General features: G+C 39.3%; 1 long non-coding RNA gene across 2 annotated transcripts; it reads right to left on the bottom strand.

Moving 5' to 3' along the window:
* Positions 1 to 707: 707 nt before the first annotated feature.
* On the bottom strand, positions 708 to 18,916 carry LOC131915251 (uncharacterized). 2 transcript variants are annotated; one of them, XR_009380304.1, is made up of 5 exons: positions 18,813 to 18,916; positions 7,864 to 7,997; positions 6,450 to 6,583; positions 2,041 to 2,162; positions 708 to 836 (listed from the first exon to the last, which is right to left on the bottom strand). It is a non-coding gene; the product is annotated as an uncharacterized LOC131915251 (long non-coding RNA). The 2 variants fall into 2 exon arrangements; XR_009380305.1 differs by lacking the exon at positions 18,813 to 18,916 and adding an exon at positions 10,041 to 10,137.
* Positions 18,917 to 18,922: the final 6 nt, after the last annotated feature.

Below are 18,922 nucleotides of genomic sequence, written 5' to 3'. Positions count from 1 at the left end.
GTACAGATAGTATTTCTATGAAACTATTAAAGTATATTGTTTACTTTAGTGCATGGGCCCCCTGACTTAGACCCAACACACTAAAATTAAAATACTCAAGTTTCCACTTTATGACCTAGATAAAGAAACACTGGGAAGAATTTTGTTACAGTCCTCAACTGATATCTTTACCATTCCCATCTTTGTATTTATTTCATTATAGTCTGTTATTACTTTAGATTCTTTCCACAACATGAAATCTTTATTACTAACATAACTTACTCTATCTTCATGTATCCTAAAATAGCTTTATAAATTACTTATAATTCCTTATTCTGAAGTTTCAAAATATAAAACTCTCACATTTATGATATATCCAAGGAGTAGGCATAAACCTGGGCAGCCCTATTGGTAACATCTCGGAAATGTTGTCATTCTCTTTATGAGAGAAGTTACATGGCTGGATGAATGGCTCAGCAGTTAAAACCGTGTACTGCTCCCACAGAGGACCTGAGTCCTGTTCCTAGAATCCATCATCAAGTACCTCCAGAGGATCCAATATCCTCTTCTGCACTGTGTGGGCACCTGCACACATCAACACACAATCACACACATGTACACACAATTTTAAAAATGAAACAAATATGTTTTAAATAAGTGTATTTAAGAGGAAATAAAATTAGAAAGTTTAATTTTTATTCATTTTTTCTCTAATGATTTATGCTTCCAAAAATAAATCTCAAGTAAGAATAATATATTGTTAACTAAGGGTTATCTATACACTGGTGATTTGTAGTCTAGTCTAAGTATCTTCATTGTTCAAGCTTCATAAAAGGTTCCTTGTTCAATAGAGATAGCTAAAAAGAAAAATGATAAAATACAAATAAATTAAATAAGGTTCCCCAGCTCAGAGAATCTTGATATACATCCCATGCATTTTTCCATGATATTCTACACACATACTTAACAAAATTTGAATTATAATTCTAAATTTAATATTTGAAATTCTGCCTCATTCTAAGATTTCATTTCATAAAGCCTGGGGAACTTTTTGAAAGAGAAAAATAGCCTTTCTTCTCTTGAAAAGTTGCCATCACTAAATAATGTAAGATGAACTCCGAGTACTATATGTCGGTGGTATTATCCAGGCTTTAAAAGGCTGTTGAGTTGAGCCAACACTATACAGTCCTCTAAAGTTCAAGAAGCTACTGTTCCTGGTAGCCTGCTCCTAATTGGCTTGCGTTCCGTTTCCTGAGAATTCCTGCCAACTTGCCCCCTCCCCGCATCATCTACCAGGCTGTGGCCTCTGCGGCAGGCAGTGCTGGGAGCTCTCAGACCCTCCGACGTAATCCTCCGTGACAGCCCACATCAACTGGTGGCTTGTCTGTCACTCCTGGTACCAAAACAAACCCACTAGATGTTTAGGTTCAAACAAAGCAGATTCATGATGGTGACACGTCCAAGCTCTATAAAATGAGGTCTGTGCCTTATAGTTAAACCACAGGAGAACACGCGGCTTTCCCTCTGATTCCACCATAGAGTTACACAAAGAAGTGAGTTTCAAACCAGGGTTCAAGTTGGTAATGTTAATTAATGATTGTGTTTCTTTTTTCTCTTTGTGCGGTAGTTTTGTTACAGATTTTTTAAATAGAAATTCTGTTTAAGGATAATAAAATAAAAAGGTCAAGATTCTGAAACGACTTCTAAATATCAAAATCTCAGTGTTTTTATTCTATTTTTTTTTTAAAGAAAAAAAGTCAAGTATTGACATCTCTCTTGCTTGAGGGGGAAAAAAGAGTGGAGCATAAATCTTGCATCTTTACCTAAAGTTTCCATAACTCAGATTCACAGCATACTGGTGGTATTATTCAGGACTTTAAAGGATGCTAATCTGAGCCAGAATTACACATTTTTCTGACATCCGGATACTATGTTCCTGGTAGACTGGCCCTCATTTGTTTCTGTTCCATTTCCTATGAGCTCTTGCCAACTTGCCCCTTACTCTGCCAAGCTGTCGCCCACCCTGCCAACCTTCCCTCACCCTGCCACCCCGCCCCTGACCTGTGAAATCCACCAGGTTGAAGGTCTACAGCAGACAGGAATGGGGGCTCTCGGGCCTTCCCACTTAATCCTCCATGTGCAAAACAGCTTTTCAGAACAGGTGCTTTGCCAAATTGTGCTTCCTGTAATGAGAGCGAAGAAATGAAGCTGATGAAGGAATTTGCCTTCCTTTGAGCTACATTCACTTATAAGAAAACCATGACACAAAGAACAGTCTTCAAAGACACAAGGACCGTAGCTTGAAGGCCATCAGCAACAGTTATCCTTACTTGACTCCAAGAAACTCTCTACAAGAGTAGTAGAAAATTAGTAAGTTTTTTTTTTAACTTATTACACATTCGTCAGAATTGAGGCCCAAAATTAAAGAATGTTGCCATCACTATAGTATTGCTCAGAGTAAAAGAATCGACTTTATTCCTATACTAATTTGATCCTGGAAATCGAGACCTTGTGGATTCAGAGAGCTGAGCAACTGCTGAGCAGGTAAAATAGATTCTATGATCCCTTCATCTCTCATTGTTCTACCTTAGAGACAGTCATCAGTGCTAACATTGGAATCAGGGAGAGTGATACTAGATCAAAGTGTCATGGGACCTACCTAGCAATAATGCAGCTCAGACTCTCAAAGATCAAGGTCTCCATCTACACACAATGATGGTTGGCAAGTAGTAGAGGACAGAGGGAGGAAGGGAAGGATTCATCCGTAATAAGACATTTGGTCAAGATGTAAGAATATTTTTAAAGTATCCATTTAAAGCTTAATCTGTCAAATAATAAAAATTAGACCAACGGACAATAAAGTCAACAGTTCAATAAAAATTCTTATACAAAACACTGGTGAGATAAGAAAATTAATAATGCCACCCTGAAAGAGTCTATGATCTGATAAGAAAAAGAAATGGAGAAGAACAGAAGTTAAATAGATATGTAAATAAAATAGGGGAGGGGAGAAATAATTTTTCTACCTGAGGTAGAAGCAATAAAGTGTTGTCTCCAACTTCAAGTGTCAGAAGGTTACTGGAGAGTGGTGTGAGTACAGAATGACTCCAAACTGAATGGTTCTCCTCACTGTTTAATCTGTGTAGATGTTCACGTGTGTATGAGTAAACTGTGGGTGCCATTCCTTGTGACCCGAGGCTCACCAGTTTAGCTAGACTGACTGGCCATTGAGCCCTGGAGATCCTTTTGTCTCCACCTCCCCAGGACTGGGATTATAAGCACATGCTACCGCACCTGGGTTTTTACATGAGTGCCGGGGGTTTGAACTCAGGTCCTTGTGCCTACACAGCAAGTACCTTAGGGACTGGGCTATCTCCATGGGCCTCTGAGCTACTCTCCAGCCCCCTCGGAGACTTTCCCAGTGTCTGGATTCCTCTAACAGTCAGTGGTGTTGCATGGCCATTGCTGCTCTCATCGTTCATGACTGTTGGATATGGAATATCGTGAGTGATGGATTATTCATTCATGACTGTTGGATATAGAATATTGTGAGTTTCCTTCCTTTGACTGTCACCCTGAGAACCATTCTGTTGCTCATTAAAACCTCCTGCTGTGCGCAAGGGAAGGATAGAGATGAAATTCATTTTGGAACTTGTTAGAAGCACTGATGAAAGGTTTGCTGGGATTGTGGAAACAAGTCTCTTTATATTTCCTTATTCTTTTAAATAAACCTTGTTTTCATCAGTGAGATTTATATGGTGGCTAGAGAACATATGTGTGCTTTGCCTTTCTGCTTAAAGCAGTTCCCCAAAAACTTCATGGAAAAAAATTCACATTTTCTCCCAATCCATACGAAATACTTATTTATACTTTTTCTGTTAAAATTGACTGCATAACTACAAACAAATACCTGAGCAAAATGGTTTCAACCCACTGAATATATCAATATTTGTGTGGGTAGAATCTGCTCTCATGTCTAAATAGCATGCTTTTAATGTCTATGCACACTAAAAATATCAAGCAAGTATGAGCCACACAGGTCTAAAACTATTTTATAAATACCCAAAGAATTAAGAACAGTTGTTACTATCAAGAAAAGGCCATGAATTAAAATGATGAGGTCTCCAGCCAGGATTTTTTTATTCTAGATCTTGCCAGGAGTTTACTGTACCCATCTGAGGCAAAGAGAGTGACTCCAGATATGAGCAGGCTGTCCCTAGGAGCAGGATGAAGGCTTCCCAGACCTGAGAATTGTGATCTTGGATAGCAAGCCCAGCAAGATAGAGCTGGCTGGAGGAAGAGGATGGAACTCGGGGCCGGGAGATAACCACATGGATGTTTGTGATGGCTAAGTTTTAATTGTTTAAGTAAATAGTCCATAAAAAAGAATTTCATCTCTTTAGTCAACAAACTTGTCCCTGAGTTGTTATTAAGGCTTTCTGAAACATAAAATTTCCTGGGATTCCAAGACACAAACATTAAAAAGTCTTTTATAGCCCTTGTTAGAAGAAAATAGTAATAGTGGTAGTTATCAAATCATTGATTCTACATACACTAAGGGGTGTGATTTTAAAAGAGTAACTTTATGTACAACATGTTATTAGGTACATGGTTTTGTTTAAAATTTCTATGTGTTTTAGGGCATTTAGAGCTTACAACAGTGTAGTGTAGATAGTATTCTTCCTGTTGAATCCATGAGGAGTTTGGAATAGCCTCAAATTTCAGTCTAAATATCTTATCTGGATCAAACATAATTTCTTTCAAACAGACCTCAGCCTTTCAGGGGCTCCTATGTCCACTGGTGGCTCCTTAAGATGGGCAGGGCCTAGCTAAGCAGAACCAGTGTTGCTGAGAAATACAAGCAGATCACTGGTAGTAAAAACAATCTTACAACTCCAGACAAAGGATCTGGTTGCCCAATATCCACTCATACTCCAAGCCACTCATTAGAGTTTGTTTTTTGTTGTTATTGTTGTTGTTGTTTTTAGATTTATTTATTATTTTATGTATACGAGTGTTTTGCCTGAATGTATGTAGATGTACTATGTGTGTCTATGGTACCCGAGGAGGCCAGAAGAGGGCATTAGTTCCATAGAACTAGAGCTATAGATAGGTAGTTGTAAACCACCATATGGGTGCTAGGAACTGGACCAGATCTCTGGAAGAACAAGTGTTCCTAATCACTGAGCCATCTCTCCAGGTCCTGTTCAGCAGGTTGTTTGTCTTTTAATGAATTAAATAGATATCAGCTAGTGTTTGCCATATTGATTATTTTTAAGTTTACAGTTGAATAGCAAGTACATTCACATAGCTATGCAACTGGTGTTCAGAAATCATTTGATGTTGCAAAGCTGAGAGTCTACATTCTTTAACAACTCTATACTCTTCCCATTCCAGTTCCCAGCAATCACCACTCTGTTCTGTGTCTACTACATGTACTTCATGAAAGTGGAATCACACAGTGGGCTGTATGTGACCTGCTCCATGTACCACAGTATCTTTGAACACAGTATCTTTTGAGGCACAACAGACTATACCAATAATTATCTCATAAGGTTTTAAATTATTGTATAACAAAGAGTAGCACCAATGGATGACCTTATGATTTAAAAAAACATAAGTGCAAATTATTTTAACTTGCATGGGCTTTCACAGTTCTAGTAACTTATCTAAAGCAAAAGAAAAAAGCCTCAAATCAATATATGTTGCCCACAACTCAACCAAAATACTTATCAATAAAGGATCTTTGGGGCTGGAGAGATGGCTCAGTGTTTAAGAGCACTGACTGCTCCTACAGAGGACCTGGGTTCAATTCCCAGCACCCACATGGCAGCTCACAACTGTCTGTAACTCCAGTTCTAGGGGATCCGACACCCTCACACAAACAAAACATCAATCCACATAAAATAAAATAAATAAAAATAAATTATTTTTAAAAAAGGGTCTTTAAATTATAATTTATTGTAAATAAGATAATACATTTTACAACATCAGTTTTTCCAGTGAAAAGTCTGAGACACATTTTACCACTTCTCATGAAGTACACTAAGAAATGTATTCAAAGATATTCCAGAGCATAACTTTACTTGCTTGTTTGCTTCTTATTTTCAAGAATATTTTTTGCCCGTTACAGAATTACGATACTAACTGAAATTATAAATTTATGTTTCCAATCCATTTCTTGAAAATGAAAGTAAGTACACTTGTCAAAAAAAAAAAACCCAGCTGATGTTCTTATAACCCACCAGATAACCCCATTTCCCTTAAAAAGTTGTCCTTATTTACAAATGGCATTGTGTTGTGATGTTTTCTTTTCAAGTGTTATAAAAAAAAATTACAGTTTTAGCTTTAGTTATTTCCCACAAAACTCCAGCTTTCAACTCTGCATTGTTCTTTCATGACCTCTGATGGTAAAAATGGAAAGTGACATTATAAACACTACCAACAAAAATACCTCAAATCCCACTCACCTCAGTAGAGTAAAACTGTATACCCCTTTTCATGTGCACATATCTTGACAAGGCGATATCCCTACTGATGTGAAAGTAACACTGGACAATTTCAAACTACTTTAAAGTATGGAAGAAGTCCTCCTAATTGAATCCTGTAAGTAACAGAAAGGACATTTTAGTAATACAGCAGCTTATAACCCACTATGGCTACAAGCTATAAAGTATAAATTAAAATATAGATATGTAGGATAAATAATCAGTGCCTATATCTATGTGTGCATAAATAACAATAATGAAGCATGATTATATATTAAGAATTGAATTATTTGTGCCTATACACTTCAACTTAGTAAGATTACTGTCAAAGCCTTGGTTTCTCTCCCCCCAAAAGCCTCCCCTTAATCAATTTACCTGGGTCTATAATCCCAGAGAATATAATCCCAGGAATAATGAAAAAACAGGAGTTAAATCAGAAAGGAAGAAAATACTGAGATAAGAATGCATTGTCAAATGATAACTTCTGTGGCCAAACTATGCCATTATTGATGTCTTCTGCAAAGGCTTAATGAAATGCCTGGGGCTGGGGAGAGTATCATTTCTTCTTCATGGACTGCCACCCACCATGGGTGAAAGTGGCCCTGGGACTTTGACTAATGCATAATTGTTTGTCAGTTGCATGTATGTAGTAGTTCAATGGACATTTTATGCTGAATTTGAAAAATTCCAGGGAAAGAAGCCTCCACTCTGGCCAGAGGTAAAGCATGTTCCAATTACACTGAAGGGCAGCTGGCCAAAGTTTGTGAGAACCAATTGTGAAAGTGATTGTTGTGTGTACCTGAGGGGACTTGTGATGGACAGAGTGACATTGGGGTAATAGGCCCTTTACACTTCTCTCATCCACCTTCTCTGCTCATTAAGTCTGATCTATCAGAGAGACTCCTGTAAGGGGTTCGTCAAACACAATCTCTGCAAGAGGTTTTGTGACATTAGCTAGCAGCCCTGCTGCTCTTGATGGTTCTAAGGCATTGCTGACACCATCATCTCTTTCTTCCATTAACTATTAGAATGTCTCTCACCTTTGGCCAGCACTCTGCTGATCTTCCATTGTCTGATAGAGAGACCCAAACAATCCTTGTCAGGTTATGGTTGCTGCAACTGCAACAGAGTCATCACCTGCCACAAAACCACTTCCCTTGCATGATGACGGGGCATTTGGGGGACCTACATTCTTCTTTTCCCAAGACAATGGCTGTACAGATATAGGATCCAAAGAGCTGTTCCAGTGAAAAAGTACATTTGTAAATTGTATACATCCCAATTATTGACTTAAGGCCACAGGGTGAACCAAAGACCCATTGTGACCTTCATGAGACATATTTGAACTTGGGCTTGAACTTGAATCTTACATAATCTCCATATGGTTCTCACTCACATCAAAAGCCATGGTGACTTTTCTTGTCCTCGTCATCAGTGTCAGCTCAGACTCCTTATCAGAGACCCCTTAAAAGATCTAACTTCCTTTCCTTGGTGTGATATCATCTTGGTAAATGGCAGTAGTGTGGCCTCCTTGTGGAAAGAAAGAGAGATCTTCTGATATTAGTCCTCACTCATAACTACTCATCTTTCCTTTAACTGATGTGGTCTGGGTCTGTAGAATCCAACAGATCTATAAACTAGGCACCAGCCTGGATTTTTCATTGTGATAATGTTAATCTCAAAATCTCAATCTCTCTCTCTCTCTCTCTCTCTCTCTCTCTCTCTCTCTCTCTCTCTCTCTCTCATGTAAAATTTTAAATGTAGAGAGTTAAAGGAAATACAGTACTGCCAAAATAATTTTCTGGTTTACTTTTAACCACAAAATGAATTTATATCAAAGAAGGAACTATATATTAGACATTTGAAAATAATTTTATCTTTAGTCTTCTATTGCTATATCAAACTACAAAAATTGGTAAATCCTTACACATAATAATCAAAGGATAGTTTTGGTTGCATTGAAGAGACCCATCTTTGCATGTGTGTGCTGGTTAGTTCTTGTCAACTTGACACGAACCTAGACACACCTGGGAAGAGAGAATCTCCACGGAGGGATTATCTTCATCAGGTTGGCCTATGGCCATACCTGTGAAACATTTTCTTAATTGCAGCAACCTACTGTGGGAGGTGTCATCTCTAGGTAGGCTGGCCTGGACTATACAATAAAGGTAGCTGGGTGAGCCAGAGGAAGCAAGCCCGCAAGCAATGTTTCTCTGTGGCCTCTGCTTTGGTTTCTGCCTCCAAGTTCCTGCTTAAGCTCTTATGCTAACTAACTTTCCGTGATGGACTGTGACATGGAAATGTCAGTTATATAGAACTTAGTTTCCCCAACTTGCTTTAGCTCATGGCATTTCTCACAGTAACAGAAATCAATCTAGAAAAATGTACTAATTAGGCAATCTCATATCCTCTTTCATGGAGTGCCTGTTCCTGCTTTTACTCCATCTTTGTATTTTATTTTTACTACTGAGCCTGGAGGGTTCTCTATATATTCTAATATTCAAATATTTTCTCTGAGTCTTTAGCTTATCTTTTCATCCTCTTATAAGGGCTTTCATAAAATAACACTTTTTTTTAACTTGATGAAGCCCAATTTATCAACTTTTTAATTTTCCATTTATATAATGAATATAAAACCACATAATTATCTTATTTAGAAGTGTAGTCAAATTGTTATGGTTACTGGCACCCCCAGTGGCCATTTACAGAATTATTGGAGAATTATTTTTAAAAGTTTCATAACTGAATCATCATCCATGTCGTCACAATATAATTGTAAACTGGCAGCCCTGCATGCCCTAGGGAAAGAGCATCTGCCTGTGTTTGAAAAACATTTAAATAATTACAAAGATGGCTGTACAATTTCTTAAAATTTTATTATGGATAATTATTTTTATTTTTCTTAGGGAAAATTATAGCATCAGCAAAACTTTGAACACCAGAGTTCATATGTAAAAGAATTAAGAAAAATTTTAATTAATCAAAAGCAATCAGGATATGGACAAATGAAGAAAAGTAAACAGTAACAATAAATAAATAAAAACAGTACTATAAGGTCTTTAAACTTAATTTTCTTGTGACTAGAATAACACAAAGCTTTCAGTGTCTTTCCTATTACCTTCCTAAGTAAAGGGAACCCACATCTTAAGAAGAGGTAAAGAAACAGGACTTTGTTAAAATTTACTATTTTATAACTAAATTTGCTGCTCCTTAACTCAATCCCAAGATGCCCTTGGTCTGCATCCCTCTGATGTTTCAGGTCTCAGTTGCAGCTGTGCTGTGGATGCTGACCACATTCTCACACTGTACAATGTCATCAGAAAATGAATTGAGGGCTTTTTGTGAGGTATAGTTCTTATCCCTGAGAGACTCAAATTGGAGCGAAACAAACACATATACGTATCAAAGTTCGCAGCAGTCCAGGAATCACTCACACAAAAAGCACATAGGAAATCTGTGACAATTATGAAAAACTATAAATGTAGGAATCTTTGATCTATCCAAAATGGTACTTACTGGCATTGCCTACTCACTTTTCCATTTCATAGAAATCTTAACTAGATGTATGCTTACCATGAGAGTTGGTATTATGCAGTATTTAAATTAGGCATCTTTCAGTCAGTATGTCAGAGCTGGAATCTTGGATATGCTTCTTTTTAACTGTGTGAACTTCAGAAATTTATTATTTAAATGTTAGCTTCTATAAGGTGTAGCTAATACTACTTACTTTAAATTGTAGTCAGGAAAATTGAGTTACATGAAAATGTATGCAGCCATGCCTAGGCACAAAGCTCTCAAAATATAACTAAAAAATAATAATAAAGTCTAACAATTAAACAGAGCATCAAAAACTTAGTGAGTGGTATACCATATAATTCAGTGTGGCAAACATTTGAACCTTATAAAAGTGTTTTTGGGGTCAGATCTTGGTTCAAAACAATGGCTATTCATTCTGTAGACACTGTAATATTCATTATACATCCTCTACATCAAAGCTGTAATGATTACCCCTACAGGACCATTAGTAGACTATTAGTCTAACAAAAGGACTAAATGCCACAACTGAGCATCAAATAATAGTGTCAGCTTTAGTGGGTGTAAGGGAGATGAGGCTGTATGAACAGGTCACACCAAATGCATCATATAAGTCTATGTTCATAGAAGTTTAATGTGCCGGGCGGTGGTGGCGCACGCCTTTAATCCCAGCACTCGGGAGGCAGAGGCAGGCGGATCTCTGTGAGTTCAAGGCCAGCCTGGGCTACCAAGTGAGTTCCAGGAAAGGCGCAAAGCTACACAGAGAAACCCTGTCTTGAAAAACCAAAAAAAAAAAGAAGAAGTTTAATGTAAGCTCAATAAGAAATCATTGAAGGATTCTGAATAATGAACTAATCTTATTTATGTTGTGAAACAATGACCTCTTACATTATATAGACAATGGTCTAGAGGAGGATACGTGAAGAAGTAGGAGGCTAGGAAAGTAGTTCAGGAAATAATGGGTCAAGACATCAGCACTTAAGATTTAGAGAAGGAAATAGAAGGGAGGCATGCTTTGAAGGAATACTGACATTATCAATTATGTATAGGGAAGAGAAAACTCCAAGATTTCTGTCAATAATTACCGGCTGCACCACACCATGCAATGGGAAGTATTGACAGAAGAAATAGGCATGGAAAGAGAATAAAAGCAAGGCTTCTGGGGCCGAGGGGACAGCTCGGTGTGTAAAATGCTTGTGGTGCAAGCACAAGGACCAGAGTTCAGATCCCCAGCACCATGTCAAGGCTAGGTGGAGGTGCAACCTGCCAGTGATCCCAGCACTCAAGAAGGCAGAGACGAGGAATCCTCAGAGCAAGCTGGAGAGCTAGACTAGTCAAACCAGTAAGCTCTGGGTTCAAGTGTGTGCTGGAGAGCATTTGCTATAATGATGCAAAGATGTGTTGCATTCTTTTATGTTGCATTTGTTTAACTCTGTGAAGCTGTGATACTGTGCCTGTCTAAAACACCTGATGGTCTATCTAATAAAGAGCTGAACAGCCAAAGCGAGGCAGGAGCCAGGATAGGTGGGCTGGCAGGCAGAGAGAATAAATAGAAGGAGAAATCAGGGAGGAGAGGGGGAAAAAGCAAGAGAAGGAGTGAGAGAAGGAGGAGGACACAAGGGGCTGGCCACAGCCACACAGCCACACAGCCACACAGCCAGCCCCAGAGTAAGAGGGAAAGTAAGATATATAGAAGTAAGAAAAGGAAAAATGCCAGAGGCCAAAGATGGATGGGATAGTTTAAAGTTAAGAAAAGCTGTCAGGAAACAAGCCAAGCTAAGCCTGGGCATCTATAATTAAGAATAAGCCTCCAGCAGGGAGGCCTAACTACCACCAGCCCCCACTGGACCTGTAACCTACAAGCCCCAATTTTGAGAAAATCAACAAGATAGACAAACCCTTATCCAAACTAACTAAAAGGCAGAGAGAGAGAGCATCCAAATTAACAAAATCAGAAATGAAAAGGGAGACATAACCACTGACAACGAGGAAATCCAGAGAATCATCAGGTCACACTTCAAAAACCTCTACTCCACAAAATTGGAAAAATCTAAAAGAAATGGACAATTTTCTGGATAAGTACCATATACCCAAATTAAATCAAGACCAGATAAACAATTTAAATAGACCTATAACTCCTATGGAAATAGAAGCAGTCATTAAACGTCTGCCAATCAGCTAGGTGGCAGTGGCACATGCCTTTAATCCCAGCACTCAAGAGGCACAGCCAGGTGGATCTCTGTGAGTTCGAGGCCAGACTGATCTACAGAGCGAGATCCACAACAGGCACCAAAACTACACAGAGAAACTCTGTCTTGAAAAACAAAACAAAACAAAAGACTCACAACCAAAAAAAGCCCAGGGCCAGATGATTTCAGTGAAGAATTCTACCAGAATTTCAAAGAAGAGCTAATACTAATACTTCTCAAATTGTTCCATATAGTAGAAACAGAAGAAATATTGTCAAACTCTTTCTATGAGGCTACAGTTACCCTGGTACTCAAACCACACAAAGATGCAACAAAGAAAGAGAATTACATACAAATCTCCATGATGAACATTGATGCAAAAATTCTCAATAAAATACTGGCAAACCAAATCCAAGAACAAATCAAAAAAAAAAATCACCCATCATGATCAAGTAGGCTTCATCCCAGAGATGCAGGGATGGTTCCACATACAAAAATCTCTCAATGTAATCCATTATATAAACAAACTGAAAGGAAAAAAAAAACCACATGATCTCATCAGATGCTGAAAAAGTCTTTGACAAAGTCCAACATCCCTTCATGATAAAGGTCCTGGAAAGATCAGGAATACAAGGAATACAAGGAAGACACCTAAATATAATAAAGGCAATTTATAGCAAGCCGACAGCCAACATCAAATTAAATGGAGGGAAATTCAAAGCAATTCCATTAAAATCAGGCACAAGACAAGGTTGTCTACTCTCCCCATATCTATTCAATATAGTACTTGAAATTCTAGCTAGAGCAATAAGACAATAAAAGGAGATCAAGAGGATACAAATTGGAAGGGAAGAAGTCAAACTTTCACTATTTGCAGATGATATTGTGGTGATATTTTATCTGTGTGCCGCAATGAAGCTTATCTGAGGATCAGAGGGAAAAGCCAGCCATTATAGTAAACATAGAAGTCAGGCAATGGTAGTACACACCTTTAATCCTAGCATTCAGTAGGCAGAGATCCATCCAGATCTCTGTGAGTTCAAGGCCACACTGGGAATAGAGCCAGGCATGATGGCACCCACCTTTAATTCCAATACTAGTTAACCATAAAGGTCTGGAGGTCTGTACAGACAGACAGGAAGTGACAGAGCTGGGCAGAAAGAGGAAGTGATGTAGCTGGGCAGAGAGAGAAGTGAGATGGTAGGGACAGAAAGGCATATAGGTGTGAGTATAAAGGAAGTAGATCTCTTTGGAGGCTGGGGAGTCAGTAAGATGAGGTTGGCTGTGGCTTGTCCTGTTCCTCTGATCTCTTGGTTTTCACCCCAATATCTAGCTCTGGGTTTTTTTTTTTTTATTAATAAGACGATTTAGCAATTTATCTTACATGATATGATAGTCTACATAAGTGACCCCAAAACTCCTACAACTGATAAACACCTTCAGTAATATGGCAGAATACAAGATTAACTTAAAAAAATCAGTAGCCCTCCTATACACAAATGGGAAACGGGCAGAGAAAGAAATTAGAGAAACATCACCCTTTACAATAGCCACAAATAATATAAAATACCTTGGTGAAACTAACCAAACAAGTGAAAGACTTGTATGACAAGAACTTTAAGTCCTTGAAGAAAGAAATTGAAGAGGATATCAGAAAACGGAAGAATCTCCTATGCTCATGGATAAGTAAAACCAACATAATAAAATGGCAGTCTTACCAAAAGCAATCTACAGATTCAATGTAATCCCCATCAAAATCCCAACACAATTCTTCACAGACCTCAAAAGAAGAATACTCAACTTCATATGGAAAAACAGAAAAGCTACGATATCTAAAACAATCCTTTACAATAAAGCAACTTCTGGAGGCATCACCATCCCTTACTTCAAGCTCTACTATAGAGCTATAGTAATAAAAAAAACAGCTTGGTATTGGCATTAAAAACTGACATGTGGACCAATGGAATCGAATGGAAGATCCTAACATTAATCCACACACCTATGAATACCTGATTTTGACAAAGAAGCCAAAAGTGGAAAAAAGAAAGCATCTTCAACAAATAGTGCTGGCATAACTAAATGTCAACATGTAGAAGACTGCAAATAGATCCATATCTATCACCATGCACAAAACTCAAATCCAAGTGGATCAAAGACCTCAACATAAATCCTGATACACTGAACCTGATAGAAGAGAAAGTGGGAAGTAGCCTTAAATGCATTAGCACAGAAGACCACGTCCCAAATATAACACCAGTATCACAAACACTGAAAGTAACAATTAATAAATGAGACCTCCTCAAAATGAGAAGCTTTTGTAAGACAAATAAGACAAAATGACAGCTTCCAGAATGGGAAAAGATCTTCACCAACCCCACATCTGACAGAGGGCTGATCTCCAAAATATATAAAGAATTCAAGAAACTAGACAGCAAAATACCAAACAATCCAATTAAAAAATGGGCTACAGATCTAAACAGAGAATTCTCAATAGAAGAATCTCAAATGGCCGAAAGACATTTAAGGAATTGCTCAACATCCTTAGGTATCAGGGAAATGCAAATCAAAATGACTCTGAGATACTATCTTACATCTGTCAGAATGGCTAAGATCAAAAACACTGATGACAACTCATTTTGGAGAGGATGTGGAACAAGGGGAACACTCCTCCACTGTTGGTGGGAGTGCAAACTTGTACAGCCACTTTGGAAATCAGAATGGCACTTTCTCAGAAAATTGAGAATCAATCTACCTCAAGACCCAATGATACCATTCTTGGGCATATACCCAAGGGATGCTCAAGTATATCACAAGGATACTTGCTCAACTATGTTCATAGCAGCATTATTTGTAATAGCCAGACCTGGAAGCAACCTAGATGCCCCTCAACAGAAGAATGGATAAATAAAATGTGGTACATATACACAATGGAATACTACTCAGCAGAGAAAAACAATGACATCATGAGGTTTGCAGGCAAATGGATGGAACTAGAAAATATCATGCTGAGTGAGGTAACCCAGACTCAGAAAGATGAACATGGTATATACTCACTCATAAGTGGATTCTAGAGGTAAAGCAAAGGATAATCAGACTACAAACCACAGCTCCAGAGAAGCAAGAAAACAAGGAGGACCCTAAGAGGCATGTGCGGATCACCTTGGGAAGGGAAAACAAAGGAGATCCCAATGAGAAAACAGGGGATAGGGGGCAGCAATAGAAGGTAGGGGGCGGGGGATGAGAACATGAGGGAATGGAATGGTCAAGCTGGGGGAGGGATGAGTGGGAGAGCAATATAAGAGATATCTTGATAGAGGGAGAAACTTGGTACTAGGGAAATACCCAGGATTCCACAAGGACAACCCCAGATTAGACTACTAGCAATAGTGGTGAGGGTGCCTGAACTGGCCTACCCTGGTAATCAGATTTGTGAATAACCTAACTGTCATCATAGAGCCTTCATCCAGTAACTGATGGAAGCAGATGCAGAGATCCACAACCAAGCACCAGGCCGAGCTCCAAGAGTCCAGTCGAAGAGAGGAAAGAGCAAGGGGAGGTCAAGATCATAATGAGGAAATCTACAAAGACAACTAAACCAAGCTCAAAGAAACTCACAAACTTTAGGCTGACAACTATGGAACTTTCATGGGACCGGACTAGACCTTCTGTATTCGGGATGTAGCTGAGTCTGTTTGAGGGGCCCCTGGCAGTGTGATCAGGATCTATCCCTGATGCATGAGCTGGCTTTCTGGATCCCATTACCTACAGCTGGACAACTTGCCCACCCCTCATAAAGCGGGGGTGGAGGGGTAGAGCTTAGTCCTGCCTCAAATGAATGTACCAAGCTTAGCTGTCCCCCCATGGGAGGACTTACCCTGTTAGAGGAAAAGATGGGGGAGGGGAAGGCAGGTGCGGGAAGAGGGATGAGAGGGGAATCTGTGGTTAGTATGTAAAATGAACAAAAAAAATAAGCCTCCATGTGTGATTTATTTGGGAGCTGGGTGGCAGACCCCCAAAAGACCCAAAAGAGTAAAAAACAACCAACAACATTTTGGCATTTCAACATGAGCCCATAAAAAGCTGACCTACAAGACACTCAATAATCAACCTCTGGCCTCCAAATGCATGCATACATAGGTTCTCCCATGCACATGTGAACATGAATACACACATGCAAAAAAGGAAGGCTTCCATTACATTAGAGATGTTTGTAGAATATCATGTGAATATATATGAATTGGGTAATTGATAGAACAATAGAGCTCAAAAGGAAATTTAGAACAAGATTTTGATATCAACTAAAGTTAAGTAGTAGAAAACTTTTTTCTTCAATCTAGCAACATTCTGTGATAAAATTAGGAATACCAACCAAGAATTGTTTTAGTAACTTGGTGTGGGTGGAAGGTAAACTGGAAAATCTAACAAAAGAGGGACAAGGTAGAAATAATTCCCCAGATTAGACAACAGGTAAATACAGAACAAGGTATTTTGAAAGTGGCATTTAGAGAGAGGATCGCACAGTGTGTTTTAATTCTCACCGACAACTAGAGTGAGACATGAAAATAACTAGTAAGGCTTAAGGTCAGGAACAATGGGTGACGCTCCAAGTCATATGTCGGAAGATGGATAGTAGCGTCACTGGAACAGATAAGGCAGGTCAGGATGGTGCAGACACAGACATGGCTTACAGATTTAGTGAGAAAGGGATGAAGAAATTACAGCCTCAGGAACTCGATCCTGAGAGACAGACAAGGACATCTTCTCATAATGGTTGTGTACTATCAGAGGACAGATCGATAAAGGAAGAAAGGAATGGGGTAGGCGAGACAACTATGCGTTTGTAATGGACTAAAGTTGTTCTTGTGACTTGGGGAGTGTCTTAGTTAGGGTTTGTATTGCTGTGAAGAGACACCATGGCCACAGCGACTCTAATAAAGGAAAACATTTCATTGGGGTGGCTTGCTTACAGTTTCAGAGGTTCAGTCCATTATCATCACGGCAGGGAGCATGGTGGTGTGCAGGCAGACAGGGTCCTGGAGAAGCAGCTGAGAATCACACATCTTGCAGGCAACAGGAAACAGACTGAGACACTGGGCAGTATCCTGTGCATAAGAAACCTCAAAATCTGTCTCCAAAATGACACACTTCCTCCAAGGCCATACCCACTCCAACAAAGCCACACCTTCTAATAGTGCCACTTCCTGTGAGATTATGGGGCTAATTACATTCAAACTACCACATTGGGAGTTTCAGCGATCCAAACCTCCAGGAAAGTCTCAGCAAAATGGTGAAGGGGGCTAATTTCAGAATCCCAGCAAGGCGCAGGTAGTAGAAGATGGTTTTCATATACAGCAGAAGCAGAATCTACTAGTACAAATAGTGAAATTACTAGTTGAATGCTCAGTTGATGGTAAAATTACTGTATGTTGAGCAAAACTGAAATTAGACCACAGATGGAAAAGTCCCCAAACCTTCTCTGTTTGTCCACACAAAGTGTCACTATAATTTTTTTCACTGAGGTCCTTTGGCAGTTGTCTGGGCCACTCGTCTGTTTTACAGTACAAATGTACACAGGGCAGGGACTGTGTTCACTCAATATGTACTAAAAACAGAACCATAAACTGAATTAAATTGACTTGTAAATTGTAAGAATTTAATAATGCACAGAAAGCTTCCAGCAAGTGCTCAGTAAATGGTAGCTTAAAACATTGCTAGTATAATTCTTGCCCTTGGTTACTGTACTTATTATATTTAGACAAAAAGGTGGAAATGTATGATATTTTGTTTGTGATCTGACAAAAGAGCTTGCCTGGAGATCAGAGGGCAGAGCTTTATTTGTCAGAACACAAACAAAATATCATACGACACAGGTTTCTATTATAATTTTTATCGGAATGTTTCTGGCTTGTAAACACTCGGATGGCAATATGTATTGTTGAGCGAAAAGTTCAGAATTTTTGGAAATTTTTAGAAATAGAAAGGAGGTACAGAATTGTGTGTACCAGAAGCAAGCCCCTCTACTGTTTGAAGATTTTACTTTGATTCCTGAATGGTCCTCTGAGATGCGGAACGTGTCTGCGTGTATATGTATTGAGAGAGCGAAAGAAGGGGAATGGGGAGAGGAAATGGGAGAAAGAGAGCGCAAAAACCCAAGCAAGTCACTGTAGAGGAGAGCTTTGAAAAGTAGGATACCAGAAAAACCAGAGCCGCTGTGCAAGTGCGGCTGGCTGTCTCGCCGGGAATCTTGGTATTGTGCATTTTCAAATGCTTGTCCACTAGGTGGCGGACCTCTCTTCTTCAAAAACTAGAATTATTTCTACCAGGTTTGTGTTTCTCTCACAACACCCACACGTGACTTGTTACGTGAAGGAAATCCAACCTCATAAATCGTTTTGGAAACGTTCAACCTAGAAAACAGGGTTCAAATGCAAGGAGTGAGAAGGACTGGAAAGAGGAGCAGCCCTTTGCGGAAGGAGAAGCACCGGGGGATTAAACTACAACTCCCAGGAAGCCCTGCGCTGGCTCCAGATCGTGTGCTTGCGCCCTGTTCCCGAGTCAGGCTTGCTGCACTCGGGTTTTTAGGGATCATAGGAAAAGCTGCTGCCGCCCCCACGTCCCTTACCGGCCGCAGCGTCCTGCGGAGCCTGGTGGTTCCATTCTCCACTTGCAAAGTCACTGGGAAACTGACAGCTTGTCGGAGGTCTCCCGTGTGTCACGTGACCTCACGTGACT

Source organism: Peromyscus eremicus, chromosome 7 (assembly GCF_949786415.1).
Source record: "Peromyscus eremicus chromosome 7, PerEre_H2_v1, whole genome shotgun sequence".
Lineage (NCBI taxonomy): Eukaryota > Metazoa > Chordata > Mammalia > Rodentia > Cricetidae > Peromyscus > Peromyscus eremicus.
The sequence above is the reverse complement of the archived record's forward strand: the minus strand, read 5'-3'. Positions and strand labels throughout refer to the sequence as shown.